The following is a 13,990-nucleotide window of genomic DNA, read 5'->3' as shown; positions in this document are numbered from 1 at the left end:
ACAGAGGGATTGTGAACCATTGAATTGAGTCAGAAGCAGTATGACTTAGCTCATTTTCACCACCTTCTGAGCATGCTCAAGGACTGTAGTGTGTGTCCTTTCAAATCTCTGGTGAAAACTGCTGAGCACAGGTGGCTTTGACAGCTGCATGGAAAGCACCTGTCCTCAAAAGAAGAGCAAAAGGGGCATAATTTTATGAGGAATAAAAAGAAGAAGCTGTAAAGCCAAGTACCTTCAGGGTGACCAATGTCTCTAGTCTGCTGACCACTCTCACGTCTGTTTTTCCATCCTTCTCCAAGCCTAAGGATGAGGAAGAGCATCTCAGACTCACCTCACCTCTGACACTGCCCACATCCTCCTTACGGAGCATAGTGAAACTTGGATCCTCCCCTCTGACTCTGGAGCAGCTTCGTCATGTGCTGTGCAGAAAAACCTCGGGTCCTCATCCATTTATGTGCCCAGGAATCCTTCCTTGTTTGGCAGGAAGCCATCCACAAAAGAGCCTAGTAGCTTGCTCTTGCCTCAGCCTGTGGAGTATCCTTGATGCCACACTTATCTCTGTTTACTTATTAAAATTTAGCTTTCCCTCAAGATGCAGGATTGATGGGGAGAGTATATATATATACACACATACATATATATATATACATATGTATACATATTATACATACATACATACATACACACACACACACACACACACACACACACACAGGTACACATGTGTATAGAATTTAGAGATGATACCCGGTGTCTTCTTCCATCTCTCTCCACCTTGCTTTATATGAATAGGTTCACTCATCAAACCTGAAGCTCACTGATTGGCTAGGCTGGCTGGACAGCAACCCTGAGGGGATCTTTTGCCTCAACTACCCCAGCACATCCATCTTTCTCTGTGGGTGCTGGGAACCCAAACTCAGGTCCTCATGCTTGAACAGCAAGCCTGTTCCCCACTAAACTGTTTCTCCAGCCGCTCAAGATGTAATTTAATCATTCCCCATGCTGAAGGCTTCCCTCGCTCCTCTGGTCCAGAATGGGTGGTTTTCTCCTACTCCTGTGTCACCCTGGGTCCTTTGTCAGGCTTCCTCTGTTACCTTAACTGTTGTGCTAACTTGTTGATTGTCTGTTTGCCTCACTGGACTGAAAGCTCCTGGTGAGCCAAAGTCATGTGTGATCTGGATACACATGCTGAATATGGAATCCACAAGACAGGATCTGTATGTCAGCAACAGAGGAAGTCCTGGGAGGTGGGGGACTTGTCAGGAAGGCAAACCCTCAAGCTTTACTGGAAAGCCATAGAGACTAACCCTCACTTTTAACAAGATCCCTAGACATAGCAAAAACATTATAAAATGTGACAAGCTCTGTCTAAAGAACAGTGTGTGCACCATGTCTTACACACCACAGTCTTTCAGGAAAGTGTTTGTTGAATGAACAGGTGACTGAATGTCTAGATGACTGTCAAACCTCAGCCAGTTGAACTGGTGAAACCAGAGCTCATTCTTAACTCTTTAAATAAAATGGTCTCTGGTTCTGGAAAGACTCAGTGAAACAGTATTCGGCAAAACCAGAACGGGGAAGTGGGAAGGGGTGGGAGGGAGGACAGGGGAAGAGAAGGGGGCTTACGGGACTTTCGGGGAGTGGGGGGGCTAGAAAAGGGGAAATCATTTGAAATGTAAATAAATTATATCGAATAAAAAAAAATAAAATAAAATGGTCTCTGCCACCACAGCAAGAGCGAACCTCCCATACTCCCCTCTAACTGTGTCCCTCTATCTCTTCCTCGAGAACCAGGCACCTCCCATGGACAACTGTATCCCAAGCTTAAAAACTATAATTAGAAAAAATAGCTTTCAAGGCAGTTCATCCATAATCCCCCATGAAACAGGGCCTTTGAGGAAGGTGGTAGTTCATCAGGGGCTGTGAGTGATGTGCCAGCCAGCAGACCACACAGGGAGGAAGCCTGATTCTCATTACTCATCCCTTCTCCCCTTCTAACCACACAGACTGCAGAGCAAACAGAAGCGGTGCCCTCCAGGTCTTCAATGGACTGCTCATCATCAGCTCAGCACCATTTCTCTTGCTACATACTCAGCTTTTATTTCTCAGAGATGCAGCCTCCAGCAAAGCCTGCTAGGAAAATCTCTGGAGCTACCCTTGGTATCAGATGTGAACTTAACCACCTGATCCCACCATTCTTTTGTGCTATGCCCAAACTTTCCAGTAGCTGTGATAAAAAAAAAATCCTGATAAAAGCAACTTCAGGATAGAAGGGTTTATTCTGGCCCTTTAAGCAGACTCTATCATGACGGAGGCAGCGGGCGTTTGAGGAGGCTGGGCATATCAAGTCTTCAGTCAGGAAGAAGAGAACAATGGATGCTTATGATCAGCTCACTGTCTCTTTTATCAATAGATCAGGGTCCCTGCCTAGGGAATGGTGCCACTCACAGTGGTCTTACCATATCACCCTAACCAAGATAATGCCTCTGGCAGGCATGCCTAGAGGCCCTGGTCCCAGATTAGTATTGATTGCATCAGATTGCCAATTGAGAGCAACAATAATACTCTATAAATACCTAGTTTCACTGACCATGTCAAATCCTAGCTTAGCCCAAGAATAAGCCTCTGGGATCTTTGAGTTGAAAAAGCCATAGATGGGTAATTAACACCGTACCTGCTCCAAACTGGTCATCCATAGGCATGGGCTGCATGCATGAGAAAACTAAGAAAGAAACTAAGCCTTGCTATTGATGCTACTTTCTGTCTGTGGGAGATTGACCCTCAGATGGTTTCAGTCTCATTCTCTCCTGAATGAAAAGACAAAGTTTCCATCACCACTTCACAGCAGGAGAACCTGAATCCAGAGAGGTTAATCCTCCTCCCAATTTCTGGAATTTATATTTCTCTAGACTCTGAAAGCCATTTTCTATGGCTTAAAATAAAATATTTACATAATGACAGCATTCAATGTTTCACTATAGAAACATCTCGGCATTTGGTCAAAACAACGTGCAAAACACATGTTATGACAATTTAAGTACTCCAATTTATGGAGAAAATCGCCATTTGCAGGTTTTATTTGCTCAATAAACTTATATTGAACATTTTAAAAACATTGCTAGTTGTATACACGGGAATAGAAAATAAAGATGAAAGAAATCAGACCTCTTTTAGACAAAGGAGGTGATTTTTGTGCTGATGACCAAGAAGACTCTCTTTCCTATGATTTGTCTGAAATTAGCCTCTAGGTCTCCTAGCAGGCCAAGTGAAAAGGGTAATGCAAGCTGTTACTGTCATATGAGGAAATAGACATTCTATTCAGAAGAAACCACTTCCCAGTGTAGGGTTCTAAGCAAAATTCAGTAGGGGAGGCTTATGGAATTATAACTAAGGCATCATTAGATCATCTCCTTAGTAGCAACTGTGTAGAGGATCTAGAAACAACTCTGTGAAGATGATTGACAGGGCAATGAGCCAGCCCAGTGATTGGCAGGGCAGAGAAACAGTCCAGTGATTGGTAGGGCAGAGAGCATTTACTGCTCTTGCAGAGGACACAGACCTTGTTCCCACAATAGGAGCTTCATAACCACTTTCAATTACAGCTGCAGGGGATCCAGTGTCATCTTCTGGTCTCTTTGGGTGCTTGTACCCACGTATATATACCCAGATACAGCCACACACATATTAAAAATAAAGTATTTTAAAGTAATATTTGCATTTGAATTTAGAGTGCTGGTGAACAGCAAGAATCCCGTGGACATCTCATGAATTCTTTTTTCACACACACACACACATACACACACACACACACACACACACACACACACACACACGCGCACATACACATTCTACTTTACTATTTTTTGTATATACATTTTTTTTATTTTCTATATTCTTTGTTTACATTCCAAATGCTTTCCCCTTTCCCAGTTCCCCCTCCCCATATGTCCCATAAGTCCTCTTCTCTCCATCCATTCTCCTATCATTTCCCCTCCCTTTTCTCTGTCCTGGTACTCCCCTACAATGCTGGATCAAGCCTTTCCAGGATTAGGGCCCTCTTCTTCCTTCTTCATGGGAATCATTTGATATGCTAATTGCGTCTTCAGTATTCAGAGCTTCTGGGCTAATTAATATCCACTTATCAATGATTGCATTCCATGTGTATTCTTTTGTGATTTGGGTTACCTCGCTTAGGATGATATTTTCCAGTTTCATCCATTTGCCTAAAAAATTCATGAATTCATTGTTTTTATTTGCTCCTTTTGTTAAGCAAAACTCTTTAAGAAATCCATCTTGATCAGCATCCTTGAATCCCTAGTTCCTACACTCATTCAACTAAATTTCTGCCAACTCACCCTTCATTGCCCCCTATGCCTATGGGCCAGTTGGCCTTTTGTCTTATTAGGCATCTTAGTCAACTCAGCTACTATAACAAAACATCTATCTTAGTGTTCTACTGCTATGAAGAGACACCCTGACCATGGCAACTCTCATGAAGGCAAGCATTTAAATGGGGCTTGCTTACAGTTTTGGAAATTTAGTTCATAAGCAGAATGATAGAAAGTGTGGTGGCACACAAGCAGACATGGTGCTGGAGAAGGAGCTAAGAGTTCTACATTTGGATCAGCAGGCAGAAGAAAGAAGAGACATTGGGCCTGGCTTGGGCTTCTGAAACCTCAAAGCCAACTGACATACGTTGACATACATCCTCCAACAAAGCTGCAGTTTCCTCAACAATGCTCCTCCCAGTCTTAAGTAGTGCCATACCCTGATGACTAAGTATTCAAATATATGAACCCCTGAAAGCCATTCCTATTCATACCACCAGAATACCCATGGCTACCAGAGCTTAAATACAGAAATGAATTTTCTTATAGTTCTAGAATTATGAAAAGCAATGGGATCTATGTGAAGCAATATCAAGGTGTCAGCCGACTGGTTTTCTAGAAAGTGCTCATTTCTTGGTTAGCATCTTTCTTGAAATATTGCGTTCCATTCCTCCACTGCTGGTGGGGCTGTTGAGATGGCACAACCACTTTGGAAATCAGTCTGGTGGTTCCTCAGAAAACTGGACATGACACTTCCAGAGGACCCTGCTATACCTCTCCTGGGCATATACCCAAAGAATTCCCCGGCATGCAATAAAGACACATGCTCCATTATGTTCATAGCAGCCTTATTTATAATAGCCAGAAGCTGGAAAGAACCCAGATGTCCCTCAAAGGAGGAATGGATACAGAAAATGTGATATATTTACACAATGAAATACTACTCAGCAATTAGAAACAATGAATTCACAAAATTTTTAGGCAAATGGTTTAATCTGGAAAATATCATCCTAAGTGAGGTAACCCAGTCACAAAAGAATACACAGGGAATGCAATCTCTGATAAGTAGATATTAATTAGCCCAGAAGCTCTGAATACCCAAGGCACAAATCGCATAACAAATGACTCCCATGAAGAAGTATGGAGAGGGTCCTGATCCTGGAAAGGACTGATCTAGTGTTGGAGGGGAATATAAGGACAGAGAAAAAGGAGGAAGGTGATTGGAGAATGGGTGGAGAGAAGAAGGTTTATGGAACATATGGGGAGGGGGGATCTGGGAAAGGGGAAATCATTTGGAATGTAAACAAAGAATATATAAAATAAAAATATTAAAATGAAAAAAAAGAAATATTGTGTTCCAATATGGAGTAATGATGGTAACTCTGGTATCTTATTTCAATAATACTAATATCATCATCCAGTCCTCACTTTTGTGACATCTTAATACCCTCACATCCCCAGGGTTTAACCTCCTAATTGCATAATGTTGGAGAATGGGGCTTCAGGATATGAACTGGAAGAGGAAGATACAAGCATCTAGCCCATAACATTAGGGTATTTATTTGCTGTCCTTGACTCTGAGAACTACTACACTGGTACCTTCCCTTTCCTTGTAGCTCCATCTGTAGCCTGTGATTGTTTTCCAATCCCTTTGTAGCCTTTGGCTACTCCTGTGGACACATGAACACATTCTCCCAGGTATGAGTCACCACTGAATTCTAAGACACTACAGGTCTCCATGTTCAGTCATATCTTTCCCTAGCCTCCCCATTAGACCCCAGTGCGACCTCTCTCCATGCCCTCCCCTCCATCCCCTGTCTTCTTCCGAGCATTCTTCCCATCTGCACATCCTTTCCTTCTTCTGCATGTCTAAAGGGCATCTGTGTCCCTACTACTTTTGCTTCTTGAGCATTCCTCCAGTGTATTACTGCCCCCTCCCCGATTCCTTCCCTCCACAATTTCTGCTATGGCTCCAAACTTTATCTGTTGCTTCAATCAAATCTTTCTCTCCATGACTGCTGCTGAAAATACACATGGTAATTTCACAACCGTTTTGATAGCTTTAAGTGTTATCTGCAAATCGCCCAACCTTCCTGTCAAACCTGTCATGATCTATCTATCTATCTCTATGTCATCTCTAAGCACTTGACCCAGACCACTGTAGTCAGAACACAGAAAGAAGTCTCCTCCCAGAGCAGTCAGCTCCAGCACATGCCACAGCTTCAAGATGCAGACCTTTTTGCAAAGCATCTTTTCCCCTGTGTGTCCTACTTTTTCATTTTCTATTGGCTGAATTTGATGACTCAAAGCAACTGCCCATCTTAGTGTCTTTCTTTAACCATCCCAGTCTGAAAAGGGTTCTCCTTTCAGAGCACCTCCATGCCCATGCTGCAGTTACTCCATAACCACATTGCCTTGCCCTGCTGGCTCCAGTGCCTGTCTCCCCAGATAAAACCAGTGGCAGTGCCACACTCTCCTTTGTCCATCTTGGTACTTCCCAATGACCACTGGATGCTTAACATGTAGTAATACACTCAAAAGTCTGATGAATATATAAATATGTGGTACCAAGAAACTGGAACTAGAACCTAGCTCTCCTGTATCAAAATTATCTCTTTTCTTTCTCCTTAGAGCTCACACAGCCATATCCCGCCCCCATCTCTCTTTCTTCTCTCTCCAGATCTTTGTAGAGAACAGAAAGAGCAATAGACAGAGATGCAAAGGAGACCATAATGACAGGGACCATATACCCAGCCCAAGCAAGCTCCTCAGAGATTCAGAGGGAGGTAATATAATTAACGGGGAAAGGGTAGGAGAAGGTCCGTGACAGGACATAAGGGAGGACAGGAGCACAAGAAAGATGTGGGGCCTTCAGAATTAACAAGAAGATAAGGAAGCTGGGAGTTTTCAAGCTGTTAAAGAGCTGAAGATGACCTCAGAGTAATTAAAGAAGGAGGTCATGAGGAAAGCACGACAGTCACAGCCGGTCCAGAGCACGACAAGGATGCTTCACAGGACATGGATGCAATGTGGAGTCAGAAATAAGAGAACAAGGGGTCCAGGTTTGAGTCATGGCATGGTCAGGTTACCAGGCAACTCCAGGCCTGTAGAGAGAGTTGGGATCCAGATCTGGCAATCAATAGAGAACATTCTTTCTCCCTACAGAAGTATCCTCACAATTTTCCAATTCTGAGAGAAGTGAATCTTTGAAAATATCATTGTGCTTTAAAGAGTATATGCTTGGGTGCTTGAATAAGGAGCAGGTAGAAGATGGGTTGTAAGTGGTCCCCATCACTGTGCATTGTCAGCAAGCTCTTTTACCCCAGCATTAGAGGATGTGGGATGAACACTGAGAATGAGTATCAGGCTGAAAAGATGCTTTGTTGCATCAAGTGGAAACTGGGGACCTACTTCTGCATTTTTATACTAATAGCCTTAATCCAGCCACAGAAGACTTGAATCCAGCCAAGGTTTCTAATAGCCCCCCTGAAAATGCCAATGCCCCCAACCTCTCATGTAAAAGACAAAGTCATCTCTGAAACACCTCCAAACTCCATGATACCACCTAGCAAAAGTGTGGACTGTTGTGAACACCCTTTTGATCCTGTTCTCTCCCAAGATGCTCAGGAACCAATGGGAACCAATGGGATCCTGGCTTTTGGGAGTCCATCAAAGAACACTATATAAAAGAAGTTGAAACAGATCTCATGGTGGGTGTCCTGGATGGTGCTTCAGTGATCTATTAGACATCACTGAACTTAATAATTACTTTTCTAATTGCTGCAACTGAATATCTAATGAAACACAGTTTAATGGAAGAAGGTGTCATTCTGACTCATAGTTTGAGGTTGTTAGTCCATCATGGTAGGGAAGTTACAAGAGCAGAAAAATGAAGGAGGCGGCACATTGACTTTATAGTCGGGAACCTGAGATTGTCCAGGAAATGGAGCCAGGCTACAAAATCTCAAGGCCCATTCCTAGTAACCCACTTCTTCCAGTGAGGCACCACAACCTTCGAAAACATAACCACCAACTGGAGCCTAATAGATATATTTTATATTCAAACCACAACAGGGACCATAAGATTTTATAGCCATTGGTGGCATTTATGGGAAAGTTGGAATTATGCTGTTATGTCTACCTTGAAAGTCTTAGATTCCCTCAGCCAAGCTCTGAATAGGGTTCCAGTGCCTTCAGCAAGTCTGTGATGCCAACAGATCTTCATCACAAATAGAACTATCATTACATTGCCGTTATCACCACCATAACCACCACCACCTCTACCACCACCACTACCACCACTACCATAATGATCATGATTATGATCATCATCATCGTCATCATCATCATCATCATCATCACAGGATCTCACTATGTAGCAAAGCTAGTCTAGAGTTTGCAATCTTCCTGACTCGGCTATGCACCATGACACCTATCTATCTGCTACTTAAATCTCAACCTAGAATCACTTGTGCCAAACACAATCTTCTAGGTTTTCAGAATTGTATAAGTCCTATAAGGAGAGGTGGAACCAGAGACAGCTGATATACTAGTTCCCATCCATAAGGTTATCCTAATGTCCATGGTATGGGTGGCCAGAGGAGCAGACCAGTGATTGTGAGAGTCTTCCTACGAGACAAGCAGGATTCAGGTCTGAAATGACAGGTTACTGAAGAGAAGAAAGGCAGAGGCTGCAGAAAGCCAGGAGTTCTAAATGAGAATGCACTTCTGTTTGGAAATAGGAGGGGTGGGGTAGGCTGTAGCTTAGTTATATAGGCTCTAAAAGCCAGATATAGCCTGCGAGTGGGACCTACGACAGAATACGGGAAGAGTTCCTGCCTTGAGCTTCACTGTACTGATGTGAATCCTGCCCCTGGTTAGAGATTGGAAAATATGAAGAAGGTGCTTAACCTTTCTGAGCCTTTTCTCAAATGATATTCCAAGGGTAAGCCCTTGACTTTGCAGTTCTCATGTCTTACTATTCTCCATTTCTGTCCCATAAAGCAGTATAGACGATACTTCTTACTGGGTGAGAAGGGAAACTCAGGAGCATTTATGAAGGAAGATTATCAGTGTCACTTCCTTGGCCCCTGGTGGTTGGCCACATTACCCCAGCCCTACTAATAAGTGTATGCTGTATTCCCACATCTTAGAAAATGTATGAAATAATACAATGATGATAATTCAGAGTATAAGAATAATAGGCTGGTACTAAGCCTACATATTACATCATTTAATCTTCAAATACCATTCCAAGGTAGGTCTTTTACCTACATTCAAATCCAGTTATTCTCCTTTACCTCGTATGGATACATTCCAGGACCTCCAGTGGCTGCTGGAACTGCTAGCACTGAACTATCTGAATTTCATTTCCTATACGTTATTTCCTACATATCTACAATAACACTACAGCTCCCCTTTGGTGTACCCGAATGGCAAGCAGCATTATTTTTTTATACTTTGAAACATTATTAAGAAAGATAAAGGTCACCAGAACATACACATATACTTTGCAAGAGCCAACTTGGTAACTGAGAAGGCTACTCAGTGGGTGGTCTGTGCAGTGTGGATACATGAACAGAGACATACGTGACTTAAATCCTCACCCAGCATAGTGGTGTGCATAGTGGTAAGCACTAATAATCTCTGCTCTTGTGAGCCAGAGACAATGGTCCATGGGGCTCAGTGGCCTGCAAGCTTACTCTATTTGGTAAGATTTTTTTCTCAACACTGAAGGTAGATAATGAGGCTCGAAGTGGTTCTTTGGCTTCCACATACACAGGCACATACATGCCAAAAGGTAGTGCATGTATACATACACACCTAAACACATATAAACATGTATCCTTCTTCACACACATAAACACATACATGCATATACACACACACATGCACATACGCCATGCATACATATACAGACACCAAGAGAATGAAGCAAACAAACATGCTGATGTCCAGAGAAAGTTAAGGAGCAGTGGACAAGCAGAAAAGCCAAGGTTCAGTCTCCACACTGGGGATCTTTAGGATGTGAGCACTTGGACTTATGATCTCCTGAGGAGAATTTGAAGACAATGCTACAGAAATCTGTAATAAATACAACCCTTGTGAAGTGTAGAGAGGAGGGACACACACACACAGAGAAAGAGAGAGACAGAGACAGAGACAGAGAGAGACAAAGAGACAGACAGAGAGAGGGAGGGAGAGGGAAAGGAAGAGACAGAGACAGACAGACAGAAAGACAGAGACAGAGAGACAGAGACAGAGACAGAGAAGAACAATGGCTAAAGAGGCAGAAAGACTCCAGGAAAGAAACCTTTCAAAACATAGAGTTTGTAATCATAAATCTTATACTAAGCCTGAGAAAAAGACCTGGTTTTCTAGAACCTGTGGCTAAACAGTTGTCATTCTGTCAAGCCAAATGCCCAGTTGTGATAGATCAAAACCTTTGATCTCTTCCCCCATTAAATAAAACATCCCAAGTTGAGCATGGAGCAGGAAGCTTGGTTGTGGGAAGGGTGGCCTCTGCGAAGCCCCATGCTATAGACATGGAACTTTAGAAGGTTCTTCCCTCACCCGTGGTCTCCTTCTGCCTCTCCCTGTTCACGGCTCTCTACTCCCAGGGGCCATTGTGATGTGCTGATGCCACTTCATTCCCCAAATCTGAAGCCTCTGCTATCCCTGTTACTGTCACAGCTTGGCATGGAAGTCCCATTCTGTCCTCATAGCCCACCAGCCACCTATGAGGATCTCTGTCCCTTGGTGGCAAGATTTAGATTAAGACTACAAATGTGTACAGGACCCTGGGTCCTCTGTGCATCCTCTTGGTACCAGGCTACAGGGTAAGGAATGGCCAACATCTCTTTAATCCCCATGACATACCCTCCTCAGCTTCTCTCAGCAGAAAAGCAGGTGAATGCTTCAGCAGAACCCTGAGACATTCCAGAACAATCAGTTACCAGACCATGCCTGCCTTCAGCAAGCACCAGTTTTTTAAAACAGTGTTCTTACTTCTTAAATCAGTGTGCATGTATTTATGTACACTACCACAGAGGTCAGAAGAGAGTGTCAGATGCCCTACAGCTGGAGTTCCACGAGGTTGTGAGCTGCTTGGTATGGGTGCTGGGGATAGAACTTTGGTCTGGAAGAGCAGTAGATACTTTTAATCTCTATGTCAACAGTTCCCAACTGTGGGTTACAACCCCTTTGGGGTTGAATGACCCTTTCACAGTGGTCACATTAGATATCCTGCATATCAGATATTTATGTTATGAGTCTAACAGCAGCAAAATTATAATTATGAAATAGCTTCATGTCTGTCTGTCCTAATGACATCACTACCAAAATCACCAGAGCCACTTCCTCTTCTTCATTTTGTTTCATGCAGGACACAGAAGCCATCAGAGAATGTCTTCCTCTCCTTACAACCACATTTCCCAGGCTCTGCACCAGCAAGCCATCCCTTTTCTCCTGTCACAGCAAACAAACTTTTGCTGACCCTAGCAAAGGTGAGCCTTCCTCTTGTGCAGAGTAACATGTTGCCACTCACCTATGTGACATTTTCCTTGTAGCTATTTGATCACTCTCCCGTTGCAATTTCTTCCTTCCTCTAGATCACATACAAGCATGCTCAGATAACCCCCTGTTAACAAGAAATGAAGGTCTGACTTAACCCCTGTTCACTCTCCAACCATCACCCTATTCCCTTGTTCTCTGTCCAGTAAAATTCCTGAGCTTTTATGTAATGGTTATCTCTTAATTCACTTTCCGTTTTCTCCAGGACTCCCTTTGTTGAAGATTCTATTACTGTCGCCAACTATACACATTATTACTTTTATTTTGTAAAGGTTCATGCATCTCTGTGTGCTGTGCATTGTGGTTTGAACTGAACGGGTTTCCCACAAGCTCATGTCCTTGAACATCTGGTCACCACCTGATGACTCAGTTTGGGGTGGTTGTAGAATCCTTTGAATATGTAGACTGGCTGGTGAATGTAAACTATGGGGGATGGACCTTAAAGGTGACATTATCTCTGTTTCTGGTCCAAATGGTCTGTCTGCTGGTCTGCTAAAATGTGAATAGGCTGAATTGCACACTCCAGCTTCCATGGACACAACCATACAATGACAATGATCCACCCTAAGAGGCTTCCACCTGTAAGTGGTTTCTAACAGGACTTCTGTCACAGTCGTGCACAAATTAATACACCACGTGACCTACTCCGAATTTCAACAAGGAGCCAGATTTCCCAACCCATCAGGCTTGACCACATGACTAGCATCATCCAGAGCATCAGGGGAGACAAGCTGTGAGGCATGTGTAAGAAAGGGCTTGGAAGGGTACCACTCCAGCCACAGCGCTTTACAGATTAACCTGCAGCTGGAACCTGGCTCTCACATGAGAAGAAGCTACATGGAGTGGCACAGCAGCTAACTCATAGTCACCAACGGGTAACAAGAAAAGCACAGAGGGTGCTCGCTTCGGCAGCACATATACTAAAATTGGAACGATACAGAGAAGATTAGCATGGCCCCTGCGCAAGGATAACACGCAAATTCGTGAAGCATTCCATATTTTTTATTCAGCCATTAGAAACGATGAATTCATGAAATTCTTAGGCAAATGGATGGAGCTAGAGAACATCATACTAAGTGAGGTAACCCAGACTCAAAAGGTGAATCATGGTATGCACTCACTAATAAGTGGATATCAACCTAGAAAACTGGAATACCCAAAACATAATCCACACATCAAATGAGGTACAAGAAGAAAGGAGGAGTGGCCCCTGGTTCTGGAAAGACTCAGTGAAGCAGTATTCGGCAAAACCAGAACGGGGAAGTGGGAAGGGGTGGGTGGGAGGACAGGGGAAGAGAAGGGGGCTTATAGGACTTTCGGGGAGTAGGGGGCTAGAAAAGGGGAAATCATTTGAAATGTAAATAAAAATTATATCGAATAAAAAAATCAATAAAAAGAAAAAAAAGAAAAGAAAAAAAAAGAAAAAGAAAAGCACAGAGGTATGGTTACTCTACAAGCCTCGGAGATGTGGGCACTGATTGTTACTGCAACCTTACCGAGCACATACTGACTTCTGAAAGAAGCTTCTATTCTTATCTATGGAAAAATCCCCATGTCCAAATCTAGTAATCAATTCCTGATCCTCTTTCCTTAATGAACCTTGTTTCATTGATCTGACCATGGTTGTGTCCAAATTTCAGAAAAAAAGTATCTTAAGGGGGCAGCGTTTATTTTGGCTCCTGGTTTGAGGGTATAGTCCTTCATGATGAGAAGGCATGGTATCAAAGGGTGAAGCAGCTGCTCATGCTGAATCCCCCACATGCACACTACCCACAGTCAGGAAGCAGGACAGGAAGTGAGGTTATGCTATAAAACCTCAAGATTCTTAAAGGTTCTACGGTCTTGCAAAAAAAATTCAAAACAGTGTCATTCTCTGGAAACCAAGTTTTCAAACACATGAGCTTGCAGGGGGCATTTCACATTCAAACTGCAACAAAGCCATAGGTAGTATCCAAAACTATCCTGCGTAGAGAGGTACAAACATATCTTGCTATTTGGAAACCCACATTTGTCTGATTCTTCTCCCTTTTCACCTGCTCTCCATCAGCCTTATCTTTTAAGTATGAATATTAAAGTCCTAAAGCAAGCTT

General features: G+C 43.1%; 1 non-coding gene across 1 annotated transcript; it reads left to right on the top strand.

The window, feature by feature from the left end:
• Nucleotides 1-12,796: 12,796 nt before the first annotated feature.
• LOC127691804 (U6 spliceosomal RNA) lies at nt 12,797-12,903 on the top strand. The gene has a single exon (XR_007979377.1). It is a non-coding gene; the product is annotated as a U6 spliceosomal RNA (small nuclear RNA).
• The last annotated feature ends 1,087 nt before the right edge of the window (nt 12,904-13,990 follow it).

This window comes from Apodemus sylvaticus, chromosome 8 (assembly GCF_947179515.1).
Source record: "Apodemus sylvaticus chromosome 8, mApoSyl1.1, whole genome shotgun sequence".
Classification (NCBI taxonomy): Eukaryota; Metazoa; Chordata; class Mammalia; order Rodentia; family Muridae; genus Apodemus; species Apodemus sylvaticus.
This window is presented reverse-complemented; position numbering and strand designations above follow the sequence as displayed.